The sequence below is a fragment of the Elephas maximus genome, chromosome 17 (genome assembly GCF_024166365.1).
Source record: "Elephas maximus indicus isolate mEleMax1 chromosome 17, mEleMax1 primary haplotype, whole genome shotgun sequence".
NCBI classification, from domain to species: domain Eukaryota; kingdom Metazoa; phylum Chordata; class Mammalia; order Proboscidea; family Elephantidae; genus Elephas; species Elephas maximus.
Genome location: NC_064835.1, coordinates 83,727,918 through 83,737,044, shown reverse-complemented (window position 1 = coordinate 83,737,044; position 9,127 = coordinate 83,727,918).

Genomic DNA, 9,127 nt, shown 5'->3' with positions numbered 1-9,127 from the left:
ATAATACTTTACTTTGTCTTCTCGAGAGGCCCTTTGAAATCTTCTGTTCAGTCCTTTTACTTCATCAATTCTTCTTTTTGCTTTAGCTGCTCGATGCTCAAGAGCAAGTTTCAGAGTCTCCGCTGACATCCATCTTGGTCTTTTCTTTCTTTCCTGTCTTTTCAATGACCTCTTGCTTTCTTCATGGATGATGTCCTTGATGTCATTCCGCAACTCTTCTGGTCTACGGTCACTAAAAATTAAATAAGATATGATAAGCACTTGTCACAGAGTCAATGCTTCCTAAATTATAGCTATTATTAGATGACATCGGATCATTTCTAGGTCTCTATGAGCCTTTAAGTTTGGGGGATAGACTGGTTTCTCAGTTTATTGGTTGATGGCTTAGATTTCTGGAGAGCTGCTATTCCCTTCATGTCTCAGAATGAACTTCCTTACATTCTGCTAGGCCTGAAGCCCCCGGCTGGGCACAGCACTCCTCACAGCTCACACTGGTGTATGTCACACAGACGCACGTCTCGGTTGCAATAACTTCAGTTACTGGTTGAAAATAAATGGTGGTTTTTATGAGCAGAACACACCAGAGAAAGTGTATGAGGTCCCAGTGTTAGTATTCTATAAGCTGGAAAGAGGCAATCGGACAAAAAATATGTATAATTAATACAAAACAGACCTTAACGTACTGTTTCTAGAGTAGCAGAAGCAGGGAACACCCCTTGATGTGTGGAAGATTTGAAAAGCGTACGTCACTTTGCAAAGCTGGGAGTAACCATAGAATGTGTTGTCCCAAGAGGTGGCACAAATTGAAAGGGGCATTTGCCAAAGATATAAAAGAAGTCGCATCTTAGTGAGATGAAGTCTTAGCGGGATGAACTCAGGAACTGTTAGGAACGTCCTCAACCTTTTGAGGTTGCTCTTGGGGAAAGCAATCACCACAGTGTTTCACAACCTTCCTGTTTTAGTTACCTAACCGTGCCATAACAAAAAAGTCCACAAGTGAGTGGCTTTAAAGAACAGAAATACATTTTCTCATAATTCTGGAAGCAAAAACCCCAAACTAGGGTCTAGTCCATGTTGATCCCTTCTGTGGGCCTCTCTCCTAGTTTCTGGTCTCTGCCAGCAAGCCTTGGCATTTCTTTGCCTGCGGCACCGCCTGACCTGGATTTCAGGGCTGGGGTGAGAAGCAACCCCTTTTGACCTTCTTTCCCTCTCCTCAGGGAATTATTCATCAGGTGCGTGCGTTGCTGACCTGCCTCCAAGCAGACACAGTGCAGTTAGGCCTGAGCACACCAGGCTCATTCTAGACTTCTCTGGACTGTGACTCTGACCTGTGTTTGTATTCCTGTCACTGCCCAGCTTTGCCCTTTGCTCTCAGGTCAAGAAATTTATTTTATTGCAAACGTCCCACTAAGTTCATTCATGGTCAGTGTCCCAGACTTGTCATCAGTTCTGAACATCTCCAGGAGAGAGCTGGCTAATGGTGACGTGGAAAGAGCGATAGAGCTGCTTGTACTCTGAACTCACTTCCAGGAAATTCTGGGGTGGAGGATCTGATGACATCACTCCCCAGGGTGCTATATTTTATTTACATAAACCAGGAACCAAAAGCAACATGGCTGCTTCTTTCTAATTGTTTGGACTGATGGTTGGTCACTGAGGGTGGGCCTTTTTTGGGGGGGGGAAGTTACAAAGAGGTATTAACCTGGGTCTGTGCAACACAGGGATCCCTGGGTGGTGCAAACGGTTTACACACCTCACCGCTAACCAAAAGGTTGGAGGTTCGAATCTCATCATAAGAAAAATCGAAAAACCAGGCATTGACTACTCTAGGAAGCACAGTTGTACTTGGACACACATGGGGTCACCATGTGTCGGGATCAACTCAACAGGAACTGATTTGGGTTTCTTTTTTTTTTTAATGGAGCACATTGTGTACTGAGTAATTTCGGGACTCCTAAAAAAAAATTTTTTTTTTTTTTTTAAATATGTGCAGGGAAACACTGGTGGCATAGTGGTTAAATGCTACGGCTGCTAACCCAGAGGTTGGCAGCTCGAATCCGCCAGGTGCTCCTTGGAAACTCTATCGGGCAGTTCTACTCTGTCCTATAGGGTCGCTATGAGTCGGAATCGACTCGACAGCAAAGGGTTTTGGTTTTTTGGTTAATATGTGCAGAGTAGGTGATGTAATTGTAGGATGGAGAGGGGCTCTCCTGTCCCACCGGCACCTATCCACCTGGTCTGATACTCTAGTTTCTTGGTCTGGGTGTCAAGGGTAGGGAGACAGATGGCCTTAGGAGGAGGCAATGTTTCCAGGAAACCTGATACACAAAAGTACCATTCAGAGACCCCAAGGCGAGCTATACTGTAAGTTGGGTAAAGAACAGAGAAGATAATGAACCCAGGGCACTGTTAGTAGCATCAAGCCAAGACCACCAGCTCCCCCAGCTGCCTCCCCTCCTCTCTGTCTTGTTATAAGTAAAGGTCTGGCCACTCACCAGGTATAAACTTAACTGTTTATCCCAACTTCGTCGTGGCTTTCAACCCTTCCAAGTCCCTTTGAATCTACTTTTTAAAACATATATTAACTTTGCGTTCTTCCCTTCTTTGCCACTACCCTAAGCCAGAGCCCATCGTGCTATGTGTGGACCACTGTCCCAGTCACCCAACTCTTTTTCTAGTCTTGCCCGCTTTCTCCTCCCTGTCATCTGTAGACAGAGCGTCTTTCTGAAGCACAGACCTCCCTCTGCCAGACTCCTGTGTGGGAAAAACCTTGCTCTCAACAGCAGTGGCCCCTGATCTCTGTGACCCTATAGCCTACGGCAAGATTCCACCCAGACAGCAGAACCACCTATGGGCTGCCTGGACTCCTAACTCTCCCTCCTTCTCCGGCTAGGAAAACACAACAGACTGCATGTGACAGACAGGGACTTTACAAGGACGACCCTGACCATGTCCTAACTAGTAGCGCCTTACTTGCTCCACACTTTCTGACTACTCTCACCGTGTGTCAGGATATCCTTGTTGAGCAACGCAAGCCCAGAGGTGCAGCTCAGTGTCCTTTGCTGAATACTCTAGACCTTTCACAAACTCACCCAGCCCTACCTTTAAGTTCTCCTTTTCTACACTTCTGTCTACCTTCTTCCCCTTCTTGTGCAGTTCTGGGAGTCTGTCAACCACTTTCTTCTTGTATGTCTTGCACATGCTGTTGGTGGCTGCCTAGAATGCACTTCCTCTTCTTCTCTGTCTGCACAATCGCTCCCACCTTTTCATCCCAGGCCAGTGGGAGAGCTTCCTTCACCCTCCACGCACTTGTATGCACTTTTGCTGTAACACCTATCACGTTGTATTTTTTTTTCTTAAATCACTTTGTTTAGGTGTTACCTCAAACAACAGAATGCAGCCATTTGAATTATACAGTGTGATGTACAGTGAATTGTACATTGAGTTTTGGCAAGTGTATACAGCCAGGTAACTACCACCACAGGCAAAATGTCAAATATTTCCGACATCCCATAAAGGTTTCCTCGTGACTCTTCTTAGTCAATACTTCTCACCTCAACCCTGTGAAGCCTGATACTGATCTTATTTCTATCGTTTTAGACTAGATTTGTCTTTTCTAGAGTTTCATATTAATGGAACCATACAGTGTGTGCTCTTGTGTCTAGCTAGTTTCACTCAGCGTAATGTTTTTGAGATTCGCCCATGTTGCTGTGTGTACCAGCAGTTCATTCCTTTTCTTGATGAATACTACTCCAATAAATGAATGTGCCACAGTTTGTTTACCAGTTTTCCTGAACCAGGGCTTTTCCCAGTTTTGGGCTATAATGACTAAGGGTGCTATGCAGTATAGGTGTTTCTGGAGACATATGCTCTCGAGTAAATACCTAGGGTTAAAATTGGTGAGCCAAAGGGTAGGTGTATGGTTAGTTTCGCAAGAAAGAGCCAGAATTTTTCCTAAAGTGGTTGTTACATTTTACATTCCCATTAGCAGTGTGTAAGAGTTCCAGTTGCTCCATATCATTGTCTACCTTTGCTATCATCAATCTTTTTTAATTTCAGCCATTCTGGTAGGTGTTATATTTCACTGTGTTAATTTACATTTCCCCTATCACACCATGTTTTAATTATTTAAGAGTCATTCTCTCCCTCAGATTTCAGTTCAGAGACAGCTTTACTCCACTTTGCTGATTGAACGAGCATAGTCTGAATATCACACAATCCCTGAGGTCATTTCACTTGAAATTGAAGTGGGATAGGCAGAGCATTTGTGCCAGGTAGGGTGACCAATCCTTCTAGTTTTCTCGGGACAGGAATTTCTCAGCTTGAAAGATTTTCAGTACCAAAACTGGGGACAGTCCTGGGAAAATGGGAATAGTTGGCTACCCAGGGGTGAGGGGCCAGTGTGAAGATAGCCGGTATAGCATTCAGTCAAATTATTCAAGAATGTAATTTTATTTTTTATATAACTGAACTTTATTTAGCTCATGAGTCACTACTTCCACTGATGGTAGAAACATTCAGACTTTCTAGTTCAAGGTACCTCAGATCCTTTCAATCTTAAATATGGCCATGTAAGGATTTAAACTTAGTTCAAGGGTCTCTGCTGCCCCTTCTCCTTCTCATCTCTCAGTGCTGTCCACACTGGCATCTGCCCTATTGTGGTTGTCAATCTGGTTATTGGGCACCATGCTGTTGATTTCCAAGTATTCTGCTCTGGTTTCATGAGATACATGCTCTGTGGGGTATCCCAGGAACTTTTCAGAGTCATTGCATAGCTCACTAGGGTGTCCTTTTTGTTTGTTTGTTTAGTGAAAATTCCAATATAAAGGCCTAAGCTGTGTGTTCATGGGGAACTCAGGCAGCCTGTGTAAAGAAATTTGTCTGTCCGGCCTTGGGGGTTGTCTGTATAAGCTCCCTGCACTACGTTCAGGGGCTGACAGCTCACCTTAGTCCAGATTCACCCTCCCCCTAAAAACCAAACAAACATACAAACAAACCCATTGCCACTGAGTTGATACTGACTGAACCAATTCTGACTCATAGTGACCCTACAGGACAGAGTAGAACTGCCCCATAGGATTTTCAAGATGGATTCGAACTGAGGACCTTTTAGTTAGCAGTCACAGCTTTTAACCACTGCACAACCAGGGCTCCACCCTTCCCCTATTCCCACCCGCCCCATGAAATCAAGGAGCACTGCCTGTCCCTTAACTTCCAGAACGATGTTCCCTTTGTGTAAGAAAGTTGTCCCAAGGGTAAAAGGTCAGGCCTGGGAGCCAGGATGAGGGATATTTTTGAGGGGTCAGAGAGGAGGGACAAGGCTGAAGGCACCATGGTGCATTGACACACAAACTGTCTCCTGATCCAAGCCATGGAACATTTTGACAAGTTCCCAGGAAACTGGGCTGTAGTAGGAAAGAAAGAAAGAAAGCCTAATGAAAGAGCTTTCCTACTGTATAGTAGGAAATTGAGTGTGTAAAACTGGGATATGGCTTTCCCAGACTCCTGTGGCTCCTGAAAGGCCCATGTAGAAGTTTTCACCAATGAGACATGAGCAGAAGCATGCAGGGAACTCTGGGAAAGTTTTCCAGATAAAGGTCAAGACATGACTGGTTTTTCCCTTTCTTGCCTTGAATGGAGAGACTAAGTCAAGTACTCCAACAGGCTTCTTGTGACCACGAGGAGAGCCTGACATTGTCAAGCTGTTGAACCTCTGTACTTCTGGTAATGTGAGAAAAATATGTAAACCATTCTCAATTGGATTTTCTATTACTTGCAGCTAAATACATCCCTAACTGATAAAGAAATACAGCTAAAGAAAACTTTCAGTTACCATTTTTATGGCCCTGGGCTTCACTGGCACCCACAAGCTGGTGTGTCCGGGGAAAACATGTACCATCTGCGAAAACATGTTGCCCATTCTGGTCCCATGAACTCCTGAGAGGAAGAAAATGCTGCATAATTTACTGGTGTCTCTCCTGCCAAACTCTTTCCGAGCACAGCTTCTCACTCACAGTGGGTGTTTAATGGATATATATATTTTTAATTATCTGCTTTTAAGCTGGAAGAAATAAAGAATATGCTTTGGACTATTGGGAAAAGGTGATTTTAGAAATATGGGTGTCAGGAAGTGACTCCCAACACTCACCCCACTCTACCACCAGCCACACTGTACATGGTGGATGATGGAATAGAGAAAAGGAAACAACAGAAAGCCCTTTCATAAAACCACTCTGCAAAGACTGCAATTTCAAGAGTGTAAAAAAAAAATTCTACATGAAGAGTTAAATGAAGAAGAAAAAATATGCTAAAACAAAACCACTGCCTGGTCTAAGATTTATCTTATCAGGATCCTGTATTTTCGAGAGGTTTCTGAAATCAATCCAGGCTTTGACTTTGAAGATGTTTCCAGAATTTCCTCAGGATGAACACTGCTGAGTAAAAGCTGGCTCAAAAAGACATGGCAAATACAAGTGTTTACCAAAAAAGTGTACAAAGTACCTTGTATTATTTCCAAAGGATTCTATTCTAAAAACATTTTTATTAGAGTCTGAAATCATTCAATCATGGTCTTATATTTAGTCAGTGCTCAGCAAGTGCTCTGCCCAACGGCGATGTTCTTTCAGACATTTAAACAGGAAACCAGAAGCCCAGAGGACAGAAAACATTTAGAACCCTGCCAATGACTCATGAGAGTTACCTTCCCAGCTCGCTCCACACTCCCAGGTTTCCCCTGCTTCACTGGCAGATGCGGTAAGTCTGGAGTAAAGGGAGGGCTTATGGGTTCTTCTCAGGATGAGATAAAGGAGCTCCAGGCGGAAGGTGTCGCAGACAGCGCCTGGCAGCAGCAGGGGTGACAGAGTTCTCTCTGATCTCCGAGAGTGGGAGGGAGTGATTCCTGGAATAGGACTCAGATCTTCTCTTTTTGATTCCGAAGGGCACCTCCTTGCTATCCCTCAGAACATTCCACCTCTGACGAAGACCAAGTAGTCAGCGTAGCCCATTCACTCATTCACTTCATGTGTCTTTGACATTGGGAAATCTGTAGCCTCTACTTTCCAAACAGCGCTTACGGGATGGGCTCACACATGTGAACCAGGGTCATCGTGGACAGTTGAATGGGCCATTAGAGAGCAAGGTTGTGGTGAGCTTCCAGGATGGACATGGCAGTGGAAATGGGGACTCTGCCTTCTTTGTCATTGCACACTCAGAACTTAACACTGCTGTTTTCTCATTCGCTCATTCATTCACCAAGTATCTATTGAGTGCGTAATGTATGCCAAGCATTGTGCTAGTCACCAGGGACAAAACCAACAGTGTATTAGGTAAAAACCTACCCTCAAGGAACTTAAGCTCCATGAAAAAGACAGAGAAGGACACAGGCAACTTCAGTGCCCTCAGAGATAGCAGGGGTTAAGAATGTGCCATCTAGAAATAGACAATAAGGATTCAAATCCTACCTATACCCCTTACTACTTTGTGACTGGGGAAGTTACTCAAGCCCTCCAAGCAGCGGTTTTCCCATATGTAAATTAAGGATCTTATTAGTAGTTGCTTCATGGAGTTGAGAGGAATGAATGAAATAATGGTTGAAAGATTACTATTGGCTCAACAAATGGTAATCATTCCGATGGTAACGGCCAGATGGTGCTCTGGGAGCATGTATGAGGGGCATCTCTCCAAGGTTTGGGGGCAGGAAAGGCTTCCCAGGCAAGACCTCGCCAGTAAGGAGGAGTCAGCTGATTGAACAGAATAAAGTTTTCCAGACCCAGGACAGAACACATGCCAACGTCCTCAACCAGAGAGAAAGAAAACACGAGAGAAAGTGCAGGTGGTTCCGCGTGGCTAGCACTGGGGAGTGTGAGAGTGTGTGAGTCAGCGTTGCTCCCAAAGGGGAGGCCTTCCGGTGGGCCTGAGCAAAATGGGATCATGGGCAGAAAACCAGACTCCAATTTCAAAATTATTGAAATTTGGTTTCTTGAACTTACAATAACAAAATAATTTCATCTTTGAACTTAATTTCTCCTTTGGAACTTCATAAAAAGAAAGGGCCGAAATTCCTGTTTGGTCCACAGAATATTGTTCTTTGCCCTTTTGGATATCCAAGGCTGCGCTATTGCAAAGCTGCGTTTGTGTCAGCAGGAATTCTTTACTGCTGATCTGTGTTTGTGCCTGCAAGGCTTTATTGCGGCTGCTCTCCTGTGCTTAGGCTGATATTTGCTATTCACCTTGTAAAAATAAAATAAAATGGTTATGTACTAATTTCGTTGGCTTTTTATTCATGGCCATTTAATTTCCTGGCAGAACTTCTAATGCTCTACAGCAGAAAACAGGGATGGACTTAGTTTGGAACACAGAATAGGGTGGATTTTCGGCCTTGGGAAGAGCTTGGTTTGGGATCTCATTTAATTTACATACCGTCCTTATCCACTTCTGAGCCTTCCAGGGCTAGCTCTCCACTGTCCACCAGCAGCCTGGGAAGATCCAGGACCCCGTCCCTGCACTTACGGAGGAGCGGCCTCAGGAAGGCTGAGCAGGGCTCTTCCCATGGGCTGCTCTTATCCATCCTGCCACACACAGCATTGCCCTAGCCGTCTGCAGACTCGTCTGGAAGGCCCCAGGTTATGGGAACAAAAAAATTGGGGAGTATTGTTGGGGGAGAGACACTTGGTCACCATTCTTGATGCTTCCTCCCACATGGGGGACTTTCTTCCTCACTTGTCATCAGGTGAGTTTGGGGAGGAACTGGACCTATTAGCTCAGCCCTTCTTCCCTCCTCGGGGTCTTCAGGCCACCCACAGGAGACCAATACTTGCTCTGCTCCTTCTTGCAAGTACAAGACAAGCCTCCCTCCCCCAACCCAAGGCCAGCTGTTAATCAGCTGTGACCACTGCTGGCATTCAGTGTTGCCGCACATCTAAGCCACATTCTCTATGATGCGATACATAAACTATGTGAACCGCAGTTTGCTCAACTCAAAATGGGCTTACAATCCGCCTTATAGTGTTTGTTTTTGAGGACAAATTAGGTAACATGTAGAATCTGCTACATCTTAGACTCTTAAGGGTTGGTTTCCCCTTCTTTGTTCTTTTTCTCCTACTGTTTTCCTCTAAAACCTCCTTTAATC